Raw genomic sequence first — 14383 nt, 5'->3', positions numbered from 1 at the left:
TATGTTGCAAATGTATGTTTTAGCTGTTTCATCTGGTTTCGGTGTGTTGGAGTAGGTATTGCTCCCCACGCGCTCTAACTCGCAGACACGCACGCGCTGCACGCACCCCATCCAGCGCTGCCTATCTCTGTCATGCGGGCCAGCTCCAATAGTCGGACGTGCACGCAACGGGCAGTCAGTGCCCAAATGTCCGAGCACTCCCTGGTCAAAGTGCATGCAGAGCACCAGAGCGGACTAGCACCCAACGAAAGCAGAACCAGACGCCCTTGCACCACCAGGATTGGTCCCCTAGGGTGGAGCATGCAGCCGGGGTCAACACGGGGTATGCGCGCTGTGCTGCCACCCTCTCTTTTGCATGTGGCTGGGCGGGCCTCATGCACATGCTCTCCTGTCCGGGCGTAGTAGGAGCACGTGCAGACTCAGCAGTAGCAGCAAATGCGAGGCGCGAAACACGCGGCGTAGCAACAGCACGCACAGACCCAACAGCAGAAGGCATGGGGCGTGAAGCATCGCGGGCAGACACAGCAAGCCAACAGGCACTACAGCATGCGGGTGCACAGGCTTCCGGACTTGTGACAGAACCACCCAATTTATACAAGATCAAGTACGGCTGTCCCCGCTTAATACGTTGACACGCGCATACTCTCACTTATATAAACCCGGTAGTCCGCCGAGTGTCACGCAGGACCTCGGTAAATCAACATCACAACCAAGATCACGTGATTAAGCAAATATACATCACATACCCAGAGTTGCAGCGGAAATAATATTACAAATAGGTTCATAAATAATAGTACAAGTTTGAATTTCAAAACCAATTAGTGAAAACAACATAACTTTCAAATGATTACATTAATATAAGTTCCAAATACGTTGCTAGCATAAGTGACATCCTCAGATAAAAGCATATAGATGAGAATAAATATAGAGTCACCGAGCCCACCGGCGGTTAGCCACCATCTTCAGCAGGCCGAAACCTCATCTGCAACATGCTGGGATAAACCCTGAGTACTCGAATGTACTCAGCTAGACTTACCCGTCATAACCAAAAATAAAATTGACTCCAAGGAGTATGCAAGGCTTTATAAGTGGAGGTAGCTTGACAATATTTTGCATAAAAAGCGATTAACTCAATTATACAATTATAATTCTGTCATCAAGTTAATTAGAACTATCCATCTCTAGATTAGCAACTATCCTGTGCCAAACATGTGGTATATCTTTTTAGAGCATACAATAGTAACCATAGCAGGTATAGTAATTCCATGTTTATTCGAACCATCACATTCCATAATCCAATTACTACGATGTTGGGACTAGCCAAGTTTCTCACTATCCGGGAGAGACGGCGATTCGAATCGATTTCAACCAGCTGGGAATTTATTCCTAATACAAACCCAGGCAGACCCGATCAACGGTCACCTTAGGTCACCTTTGGTACAACTCAGGTACACATTTCGCGGGTCCGTACCGCGCCGCACAATCTGGGACACCAGATGCCAGGACGTTCAGGCCTAGCCTGCCCTTGGGCTCAGTCTAATCATCCCCCAGAAGGAGCGCACAACAGAACAGGTCCTGGCCTGAGTTGAGTTACTCGGCTTCGCGGTCGGAACGAGTTATCCGGCCAGCTAAGTGAGAGGCATGTGTTCAATCTTGTCAGAAGCGCCAACAACGGTACGATCCTTAATCGACACGGACGAGGATAGATCCACACCCAAGACCTCCACGTCTTGTTGCTTCGCTATCGACATCCCGCCCGGTCTCGATTTTCTTTTACCCCATGGTTCTGTTCCACGATAGCAAATATAGCCAACCGTGCTCCGGTATCCACCTATATCTCGCAGGTGACAGGATATCACCCGACTTCTACCGGTCTAAGCATGGCTAAGCATATATTCGATCCTGGACCTATACCGGTTAAAGGTGTAATATCTGGACAAGGAATTTATATGCATCAAGTGGTTCCATTCAACTTTTATAACCTAATGCATCAATCATAAGTACTTAAGTAATCATTTGTAAAATACTGGGAGACTTTAAATGCTCCGGGGCTTGCCTGGGATCCGACACAAGTCAGTTCAGTTAGCTTGCACCGTCCTGGTGACATCTTAGATCCTAGCACTCGCTTAGTCCTTCCATCTTCGGGACAGATCCATCAAACACCGTCTTCGGGTTTGGCTCCAACATCTCATCCTTCACGTGGTGCATCTAGCATACCTAGATGAGATGCAATATGCAAGTGCATAAATATGAAGAATAGTACCATGAGACGCATCACAAAATAGCAAGCAAGACAAGCATAGTTTACACTAACACAGTTAACAATATACAAGCAAACACTATAATTGGAATCTGCCAATTTCTGGACATGCAAACAACAGCTACAAGATTTAGCTATAACTGGAGTTAGACCAATCCAAATGACTTGAAAGAAGACATTATGAAAATCTTATGAAATTTTCTACAATTCATCTTTAATCATCTTAGCATGATTCTCAAGTTAACTAAGTCAAATATATCCATTTACAGAAACTGGTCCACAATTGACAGAAAGCAGCCATTTCTGAAACCCAACTTTAAACAGGCATAACTCACAAACCACAAGGCCAAATACCACCAAATTTTAACAGCAGCTAGATACATGAATTATCTACAACTTTTGTATAAACAAGTTTCACAACAAAGCACATTATCATAAAGAACTTTGCTAAGTTCCCAGATCTGTCCATAAACCACATCGGCAAGAAAATAATTATTAACTTATGTTGCAAATTCATAATTGGGCAAAACCAACTTTACCAACATTTCACACATGACTAAAGAACACTAGAAAACCTAGTGTCCATGACCAAATAAATTCTTTTAATGCATTTCTTAATTTATTTTAGATAACAAGGTGACTTAATGAACATATACCAAAAGTGCACAATAACTTCTACAAAAATTACAGTGGCTCACATATACTCTCAATAGTCTAATGTACAAATTTTACTCCATTTGAATATGTATAGCAACCTCTATGAAAAGAACAAGTTGCTAAAGCAAGAATTCATGTGAGAGCGAGATAAACCAATAACTCACTCATACTTCACCCAATACTCATGAAATTTTTACCACATATCAACTATCACATGAGTAGCATGCCACAAAAATTTCACTTCATTTGGAGCCCTAGATCTACAGTTATGAAAAATAACAAATTCAACTAGCATTACAACCTTACTGCACAAATCTATTTTTACCGCAAAATATTTAAACTAAAACATGCCATATTATAGATCCACTGCATAGACAATTTCACAAGGATTCCAAAAAGTCCTCATTTACTATTTTATGAATTTTCTACGATTTACTATGAATTTCTAAAGTTCATGCAAAATAATTACAAACCAGTCCTTATGTCACTATTCATATGAGTCAGTGGTTATGCACTTAGGCCCTCCCCTTTCTTCTAATTGTTGCACGCAGCCCCTCACGCGAATCAGAGCAGGGGAGGTCGTCGGAGCTTGCTGTTGCCGCCGGAGGCTGCTCGTCGTCGGCGGTGGAGTGGCATGGAATGGCCAGGGGAGTCGTGCGCACCCGTGTGTGTTCGCGGCTTGGCCAGAGGTGGGCCATGGCGCCTTGGCCACACACGCCGGTGGCATGCAGCCGTGCGGCAAGGCGGCGGCGTTGTTCCGGAGGCCAATAGCTTGGGCGAGCATGCGCGCGAGATGGAGCAAGGCAAGGAGAAGGTAGTGGCGGTGGCTGTTGGGCTGCGAAGCGCTCGGAGGTGGGAGAACGGCGGCGGCCAAACTTGAGCTCGCGATGGCCATGGCCGTTCTCGGCGTTCACATGAGGGAGAGCGAGCGGAGGACAGTGAGTGGGAGAGGCGAGTGAGGGGGGCGAGGGTAGCTTCTGGCGCTCGGTTATATCAGCAGGGGCGCGACAGAGCGGCCGACCATGCGGCAGCAGCGCGCGGGAATGGTGGGGGCGTTCTCGGTGCATGGTCGCCACGCACAGGCACGCGTCGCCCTTTGAGTCATTCCACCGAGCAGCTGGCAGGCGACGACGTGGCTACATTAGAACCAAGTTATGGGCATCTTCGGGGCATATTCGGTTCTAGGACCCTTAAGCAAAGTGGCTGCTCTCTAAGTCCTCTCCAACATTCGTTAAGGGTGACTGGCCAGTAGGGCAGCAGGTTAGTGGTTAATTAAGCCCCAAAATGACAGTGTCAGTGCGTTCACAATGGTTAAGTAAACTCGAAATTGAGGACCAAAACGGAGTCAAACTTAGTCCAACTTTTTATATGCTCTTCTCTACCATGTATACTCCAACTTTTGTTTTGGTACCAAATCAAGTTGCTTAACAAAATTTGGAGAACGCAGAATGCCGACGTGTCAATGTCCGATAAGTGGCAACATAACTTTTGCTATTTTTGGAGAGTATTTTTGAAGATCCAAATAAACTCCAAATTTGATGAGACTTGATTTATTGTTTCCACCATGAAAGGTACTTCAACTCATCTTAAGGAATCCAATTGAGATACCATATGAATTTTGAAGATAAAAATTCACAAACATTGTCGACTTGCCGTTGTCGATGAATTTCAGACTTAGAATATTTCTAAGTGCTGAAATCAGCAGTAGATTCAATCTTGTAACCTTTGTTTGTCCAGCTTAGAGATAGATTTATACTTAGGTCCTTAAATAAAGTTTGTAGTACACAAACTATACTACAACTTTTATTTAAGGTGAAACCTTGTATCTTGAATATAAACCATTATTTTACTTTGGTCAAAGCAGCATCTCGTTAACCCTTAGAATTAGAGTTTTCGACCAATTGATGCCTTTTCTTGACATTTGCTCAACACAAACTCTTCATGACTTTTGTTGTAGAGTTCAATTAGAGTTGTTTGAGCAAGGTTGCAAGGGTTGGTTGACTTCATAGGTTTCCATCCACTTGATAAAGCAATTCATGCAAAGATATGACTTATCATTTCATGTGACTTTTTGATTCCAAACTTCATGAAACTTTTCGAGTGCCCAATATAGATGGGTATTGATGTGAGACACATGAAGATATCCCAATCACACCACCCAAGCATATATCTTAAAAAGGGGTCTATAGGCGAGCAAAGGTGCAATATCCAAGTTTAGGTTGGGGCTCGTTTCTATAGGTTGGACCTTGACATCTTCATCATCACTTAATATGCCATGTTTGAGCTCAAACCCATTGCTTAACTGGTGGCAAACACCTGGGGTGTTACAGCCCTCCCCCCTTAAAAGAATCGCGTCCCGAGATTCAGGATGAAAGACTTTTATGGAAGAGAGACATGCTACCAGTTTCCAATATCAGCCATAGCTTTAGGCTACCTAGCTTCAAGCATAAGAGAGGCTAATTTGGTCAAGACACTTTCTGATACTTGTTCTTTGTAGTAAGTTTTGTCTGAAGAATTTCCTTCGTTGGCCTTCATGAAGTATTGTTACTTTGGGAGGAATCCAAGATAGTAATGTCCTACGTACTTCGTCCTCGGTGTACGAAGAGCGATACAATCGTAGACTAAATGCTTGTAGCATCTACTTCCCTGGTGGATATAGCACAGACCATATGGACTTTGCACTAGACCGCAGCCTGTTGACGGATATTCCTTGCAACGGTGCTATATTTGTTCCCAAGGTTTGAAAAGCAGTTCTCTACAAAAGTGGCTTGAGCACAACTTTTTGTAAAGGATGTGATCATAGACAGGGTAAACACCCTTTGAGGGTATGAGAAGCTAGTTAACCAATAACCAAACTGGTTATAGCGGTGCAATCACTTAGATGTCAACTGATGGAAAGCTACATAATATTCCATGGGTGTAGTTCTCTTTCTCTGATAACAATATTGTATGGTCTGAGTCTGCTGAGTGAGTGGTAAACGTAGTAGCTGACTCTGTCGGCTCAACGTTCTCGATGATCGTTCCTTAAGGAGCCTTTGGATCCAAGTTACAACAGTGATCTGGGTTGAATCTGATGCAACCTCTTGGGTAAAACACATATAAGGTACCAAAGGCATGCTAGCATTGGAGAACCATTGATGCAGAAGGATGTTAGCGAGGCTTGGAGGACAACACAAGTTGCAAGTAGTCACAAAACTAGGGACTAGTTCACTACCAAGCAGGTTGAGCATAATTTGCCTTCGTGGTGCAGTTGCACAGCAAGTTGGGTTGACTTGCACCATAGCAAAACCAGCTTTCTTAAACTATATTTGACATCAAGGCTTCCATTCTAAGGCCAATCAATATCTCAAAAACCATAATCCAAAATCTGTGGTTTGACACCTTTCCAATTGCTTTCGAATTGCAAGGGCACAATTTTGACTTCTAGAACACCTTGACTGCTCACGCATTGCTGATCTAAGAGGGCAAAGGCAAGGCACATAGGGGTGCAATTAGTCTTTTCAAGGGTATAGAGGGTTGTCTAACAGCAATACACCTACAAGTTGTAATTTCTTGGCAGGAATGACAAACACAACCGTCTAATGTAAATGATGATCGCAGTCACAGCAAAATTGCAGATTCTGTACCCTTTGGTTTTCTATTCATACTTCACAAACTAATGCTCCAATATGCACAAATTTTAGTGGGCATGTAGATCCATGGGTCTTCTAACTACTCACCAAAATTCAACTCAACCGGACACCGTTTGACCATCCAAACCATTCATCTACCAAAACTGCTCTGTTCTGAAATGACAGCAAACCGAGCCGACAAGATATCTCTCAAATCCGATGTTTCACTCAACCAATACTCAAACCAACTTAAGGCATTGAAGGGTTCTAAGCAAGGAATGAGATCACCAAGTTTGGGGTCAATCCAACTTAGTCCTGGCTTGAAGATAACCGGTTTAGTGCCACAAAATCTGGACAGATTTCTCATTCTTCCTTTATAACCGCGGTAGCTTTCTCGCTGAGGATGGAGGCTAGGATTTTCCTTACATGCCTCTTAGGAAGCAACCTCAACCATTGATTTATACACCAACTCGACGATGCACAAACATTGGACTTGTGGGCTATTTTCACAGGGCACAAAGCATTACTCCACATGGAGGGCATCCCTATATAGATAAGGAACCGTTTCTGAATATTCTCTGGCACCTCGTCCAATAGAGCCTTGAACAAATCCGTTTGTGGTACCTAGGGGCACAATGATGCTGATCGAAACTAGGGACATGCTTTCTCTAGTTCTTTACTTAGCTGATACAACATCTTGCACTATATACGTGATTGTCCAAGATGGAATTGACTTGATAGCACATTTGGAGAAGAAGTAGCACTTGCATTGCAGGGCCAGGTTTGCTGTTTCCTTGATCAACATTGTTCTAGGAGATCTGGTCTTCGTAGTTACCAAATAGTCGCTACCTAACTGAAGACTAACTTTCCTACTGGTAACTAATCAGTTGTCCCTCAACACTAAAAATGTTCCAAATCTTCACTCTTGATAATAAAAATTGTGGTCGAAGCATACAGATGGTCACCATTGAAGTCAGCAGGAAGGGGTCACACCAAAGAAGGTCGGTTCGTCTATGTGATCCTTATGCACCTAAAGATTGAGAACTTGGACATGAACTCATATATACCAGGTGACCTATTACAGCACATAATATCTTGGTCCCTTTATCATCCAACTAATAACTTGTTCAACCTTAAGTGTGGTGCACCTTTCTGATCCAACGAAAATGACATAAGTTGCTCACTAGATGACTGACGTCATTACAGGGACAGTCACGTCGAGTAGAGTCACTTGTCTACCACCTCTTGCAGTCTGTTTATGTTCCTATTAGTGACCTGTTCTTCAAAGGTTAACTGTTGAATGACTTCAAAAGGGAGTCCTATTGCATCTAGTTCAACATATAGATCTCTTGACATGATAAGGAGAGATAACCAAGGAAGAGCTCACGTGAAAATAACACATCGGTGCAGTTTTGCAATGGATCATGACTAGAAACCTCGATACCAGCGCGTGTCGAGTAGCACAACCTTGTGGCTGCAGTCCACAGGATGCCCTCGGTTTCGTCGCGGCACCGTAGATTGCTAATCGTGGCACCATTACTGAACATACAACCCACACGCATTCTCACGTAGCACAAATTTGGTTGCATAAGAGCAAGCATAATGAGAAGGAGGGATAGCAACAAAGGTAGTCATAAGGTTAGGAGTCAACAAGGAAGCAATCTGAAGATCAAAACATAGTGCAAGAGAACATAGCCTAATTGCCGAAGGCAACTAAGCAGGAGACTCTTGCTGAATTTCCATATACGCCTTGTGTCCACCAAGTGATTACCAGATAATGATTAACCTGAGATTTGGTCTTGTCGAGCAGCAACATGAGATCAAGACTAATAAATGTCCAGAGACTTGAGAGAGTTGGGGACAAAACAAACGAGATTCAAGGGGCAAAGCCAAGGCACTGACTAGGAATTCAGTTGATAAAGCAATGACAGGATCTGCGAGGAAAAGGTTCCAAAGCCAGAGTAGATAGCGATTAGCGCTGTACCAGATCATCAGTAGGAGAAGGAGCAATGAAGTCCGACAAGGATTTCAGAGCAAGGTCCTTCCACACAAGAGTGGAACAACCACGACACATGCAAGCAAAGAAGGGAGCTAAGCTTGGGCCTAAGGTCAAGCAAAGGCATGGATAAAGGCCTTCGTAGCACAACTTTACTGGCTAGCAACCACGTATATAGGCTTACGCTCCTAAGAGAGAACTTAATTGGAGACGACAACCATGAGATTATCAAAAGTTGGACGCTGTTCCAGGATAGCGCTCTTCAACACTCATATGCTTTCCGAGGACAAAAGGAGTGACAGCTACGGCACTACCTAGATTATGAGCATCCGCACCTACATCCTGGTCTTAAGCAAGCATTTCGAAATACTCAATCTAATTAGCTTAAGCGACTATTACTACGCACAACGCTCGCACCTAACAAGTAGTCACCTACAACAACACTTGCTACACATATCATGCAAAACATGGTGGTAAAGTATTGTTATCTTTTAATTCCTTTTTTCTGAGTAGGTGGATATCTCTACAAAATAAGTTTTACTTACATTTAGCAATTTAGTTTTCAAAGAGGTGAACCTTTTGCTAACTATTAACTTGTCATCTATTTTCTTTGGAAACAAACATATAAGGCGAAGCTAATCACACACTATCTTCAAGCACAGCTATTCAAGCAGCATGGAACAAGGCATTTTGTCTAGCTTCATACAAGGAAGATAGTAGCATCACATTGGTCACAAGTTACTTAGTATTAGAACAAGGTGAGGGAAGTATATTTATGCACAAGCACAATCATGATGCATGCTCGTCCTATTCGTCCTCACAAAATTGCCAGCCTAAGGTGGCAATCACGTTCTATATCGGTGGCATAACACGTACTCTCTCGACATATAGCTAGTCGTCAGCTATATTCAAGCTACGCATTCGTGGTTAGCGTACCTGCAGGCAAATTCATTGCAGCCCCATTCCCATAAGAGATAAATAAGCACACAATGACAGCAGTAAACTAAGATACTTTCCATATATACATCCCCAGATATATATATATATATTTCGGTATCCATAGCTACCCGATAAATATACCCGCAATTAAGTACCTTCATATATACATGTGTGTAACACGTAAATATTCTAGTAACCAAGCTAACTCTCCTCTAGACCGATAGTTGGACGGTCATGCTCTCACAGCTCACACTTATCGAGACGTAGAGGCAATTGATCCATACATTACCATTCAAGTGAACGGCATCCATACAATAGCACGCCGTATGGACGACGAAAGTAAAATTTTGCAAGAAGTAAACCCCCACAGTTAGTACTTAGATAGCCACCTAATAGTCCTTAACTGGGCATAAAGGAGGATGTCGCTAGCATAGTTTTGCAAATAAGTTTTGACGAATTTGCCTATAGCTAAAGTTTTAGTTAAAATAGACTTTTTAAAACCAAAACTTGGATTTTACAACTATATATATGACAGTATTATGCTTAATCTCGCTCTGATACCAGCTGTGATAGAACCGCCCAATTTATACAAGATCAAGTACGGCTGTCCCCGCTTAACACGTTGACACACGCATACTCTCACTTATATAAACCCGGTAGTCCGCCGAGTGTCACGTAGGACCTCGGTAAATCAACATCACAACCAAGATCGCGTGATTAAGCAAATATACATCACATACCCAGAGTTGCAGCGGAAATAATATTACAAATAGGTTCATAAATAATAGTACAAGTTTGAATTTCAAAACCGATTACTGAAAACAACATAACTTTCAAATGATTACATTAATATAAGTTCCAAATATGTTGCTAGCATAAGTGACATCCTCAGATAAAAGCATATAGATGAGAATAAATATAGAGTCATCGAGCCCACCGGCGGTTAGCCACCATCTTCAGCAGGCCAAAACCTCACCTGCAACATGCTGGGATAAACCCTGAGTACTCGAATGTACTCAGCTAGACTTACCCATCATAACCAGAAATAAAATTGACTCCAAGGAGTATGCAAGGCTTTATAAGTGGAGGTAGCTTGACAATATTTTGCATAAAAAGCGATTAACTCAAGTATACAATTATAATTCTGTCATCAAGTTAATTAGAACTATCCATCTCTAGATTAGCAACTATCCTGTGCCAAACATGTGGTATATCTTTTTAGAACATACAATAGTAACCATAGCAGGTATAGTAATTCCATGTTTATTCGAACCATCACATTCCATAATCCAATTACTACGATGTTGGGACTAGCCAAGTTTCTCACTATCCGGGAGAGACGGCGATTTGAATCGATTTCAACCAGCTGGGAATTTATTCCTAACACAAACCCAGGCAAACCCGATCAACGGTCACCTTAGGTCACCTTTGGTACAACTCAGGTACACATTTCGCGGGTCCGTACCGCGCCGCACAATCTGGGACACCAGATGCCAGGACGTTCAGGCCTAGCCTGCCCTTGGGCTCAGTCTGATCGTCCCCCGGAAGGAGCGCACAACAGAATGGGTCCCGGCCTGAGTTGAGTTACTCGGCTTCGCGGTCGGAACGAGTTATCCGGCCAGCTAAGTGAGAGGCATGCGTTCAATCTTGTCAGAAGCACCAACAACGGTACGATCCTTAATCGACACGGACGGGGATAGATCCACACCCAAGACCTCCACGTCTTGTTGCTTCGCTATCGACATCCCGCCCGGTCTCGATTTTCTTTTACCCCATGGTTCTGTTCCACGATAGCAAATATAGCCAACCGTGCTCCGGTATCCACCTATATCTCGCAGGTGACAGGATATCACCCGACTTCTACCGGTCTAAGCATGGCTAAGCATATATTCGATCCTGGACCTATACCGGTTAAAGGTGTAATATCTGGACAAGGAATTTATATGCATCAAGTGGTTCCATTCAACTCTTATAACCTAATGCATCAATCATAAGTACTTAAGTAATCATTTATAAAATACTGGGAGACTTTAAATGCTCCGGGGCTTGCCTGGGATCCGACACAAGTCAGTTCAGTTAGCTTGCACCGTCCTGGTGACATCTTAGATCCTAGCACTCGCTTAGTCCTTCCATCTTCGGGACAGATCCATCAAACACCGTCTTCGGGTTTGGTTCCAACATCTCATCCTTCACGTGGTGCATCTAGCATACCTAGATGAGATGCAATATGCAAGTGCATAAATATGAAGAATAGTACCATGAGACGCATCATAAAATAGCAAGCAAGACAAGCATAGTTTACACTAACACACTTAACAATATACAAGCAAACACTATAATTGGAATCTGCCAATTTCTAGACATGCAAACAGCAGCTACAAGATTTAGCTATAACTGGAGTTACACCAATCCAAATGACTTGAAAGAAGACATTATGGAAATCTTATGAAATTTTCTACAATTCATCTTTAATCATCTTAGCATGATTCTCAAGTTAACTAAGTCAAATATATCCATTTACAGAAACTGGTCCACAATTGACAGAAAGCAGCAATTTCTGAAACCCAACTTTAAACAGGCATAACTCACAAACCACAAGGCCAAATACCACCAAATTTTAACAGCAGCTAGATACATGAATTATCTACAACTTTTGTATAAACAAGTTTCACAACAAAGTACATTATCATAAAGAACTTTGCTAAGTTCCCAGATCTGTCCATAAACCACATCGGCAAGAAAATAATTATTAACTTATGTTGCAAATTCATAATTGGGCAAAACCAACTTTACCAACATTTCACACATGACTAAAGAACACCAGAAAACCTAGTGTCCATGACCAAATAAATTCTTTTAATGCATTTCTTAATTTATTTTAGATAACAAGGTGACTTAATGAACATATACCAAAAGTGCACAATAACTTCTACAAAAATTACAGTGGCTCACATATACTCTCAATAGTCTAATGTACAAATTTTACTCCATTTGAATATGTATAGCAACCTCTATGAAAAGAACAAGTTGCTAAAGCAAGAATTCATGTGAGAGCGAGATAAACCAATAACTCACTCATACTTCACCCAATACTCATGAAATTTTTACCACATATCAACTATCACATGAGTAGCATGCCACAAAAATTTCACTTCATTTGGAGCCCTAGATCTACAGTTATGAAAAATAACAAATTCAACTAGCATTACAACCTTACTGCACAAATCTATTTTTACCGCAAAATATTTAAACTAAAACATGCCATATTATAGATCCACTGCATAGACAATTTCACAAGGATTCCAAAAAGTCCTCATTTACTATTTTACGAATTTTCTACGATTTACTATGAATTTCCAAAGTTCCTGCAAAATAATTACAAACCAGTCCTTACGGCACTATTCATATGAGTCAGTGGTTATGCACTTAGGCCCTCCCCTTTCTTCTAATTGTTGCACGCAGCCCCTCACGCGAATCAGAGCAGGGGAGGTCGTCGGAGCTTGCTGTTGCCGCCGGAGGCTGCTCGTCGTCGGCGGTGGAGTGGCGTGGAATGGCCAGGGGACGGCTTTACCCGCCGTGGAAAACCGAAAACGCCCGCCTCCCGTAAAGTTTTTTAGTAGTGTCTGCTGTAAAAAAGAACGGACCATGTTCAAAGGTTTAGCTCGTGTTGTGGAGATATATGCTTTTTGGATTTAATTAACTTGTCATCGATCTTCAGTACAAGGATAAGATCATCCAAAAAGAATTAATAACCAGTTATCCATGGCGAGTGGCTTGGAGTGCTCTCGTCCTCTAGCGTACGCGTGTCCCACCGTCCATACTCCGTCGTCGTCACTGCAACCAGAATCGATCTTCCAATTAATGGCATCGTCGCAGCCTGGTGTGCGTGATGACTGATGACATGGCAAGTTCCGCACCACTCACATCTTGCCAACAAGCCCGCATGTCGATGATTCGGCCGTCGGCCGCCACGCCGGCTGCCGTGCAGGCAGCGGAGACGCATTGTGCACGTGACATCCCACACGCGCGCGTGCTTGGGTGCAAGTGCAACAAACCATGGCCCGTGAGCGAGGGGAGCCATGGCCGTCATCTGCAGCTAGCTCCCTCTCCCTCCGCACATATGTCCCTACAACCTACATGCGTGCATGGAACAGGACACCGTGCTTAACTGCCGAACCATCGCCACGCATGACCACTCGGACGGTCGGACGCCATCACATATGTCCTGGCAGCCGGCGTCGAACACAAGCGAGCGAGAGAACGAGGACACAAGGGAGCGGGAGAGATTAACTCAATCTCCAGCTGAATCTCACATTAACCAAGTGTTTAGGCTTTATAGCCAACTCTCCACAAATCACTAACTGACTAACAAATCTAAATTGACTAACAAATCCAAATCTAAGATCCTAGACTTGAGGAACCGAAGCCGCCCTGAGCGTGGTCACTCCACAAATCACTAACTGACTAACAAATCCAAATTGACTAACAAATCCAAATCTAAGATCCTAGACTTGAGGAACCGAAGCCGCCCTGAGCGTGGTCACCATGCAGAGCTGTGCGCGTCGCCCTTTGGGCCTTCTCAGCCACGGCCTCGCTTGCGGCACCGGTACACTCGGCCCACCATAACATCACTCCCGCCATCGACAAACAACTCGTCCTCGAGCTGGAAGTCTGGGTAGGCCTCGCGGAACGCCTAGACCAGTTCCCAGGTGGTGTCGGCTTCAGGCAGACCTGCCCACTGGATGAGCACGCGCCACGCGCCACGACGCAGCTGGGAGCGCAGGACGCGTTCAGGAGTTTCGAGCAGACGGCCATTACGGAGCGGAGGTAGAGCTGGTGTCGCTGTTGGAGGCAAGCCGTGGAAGGGCTTGAGGACACCGACGTGGAACACATCGTGAATGCGCGCGCCCTTTGGAAGAC

The sequence above is a fragment of the Miscanthus floridulus genome, chromosome 1 (genome assembly GCF_019320115.1).
Source record: "Miscanthus floridulus cultivar M001 chromosome 1, ASM1932011v1, whole genome shotgun sequence".
In the NCBI taxonomy this organism is placed as follows: Eukaryota; Viridiplantae; Streptophyta; class Magnoliopsida; order Poales; family Poaceae; genus Miscanthus; species Miscanthus floridulus.
This window is presented reverse-complemented; position numbering follows the sequence as displayed.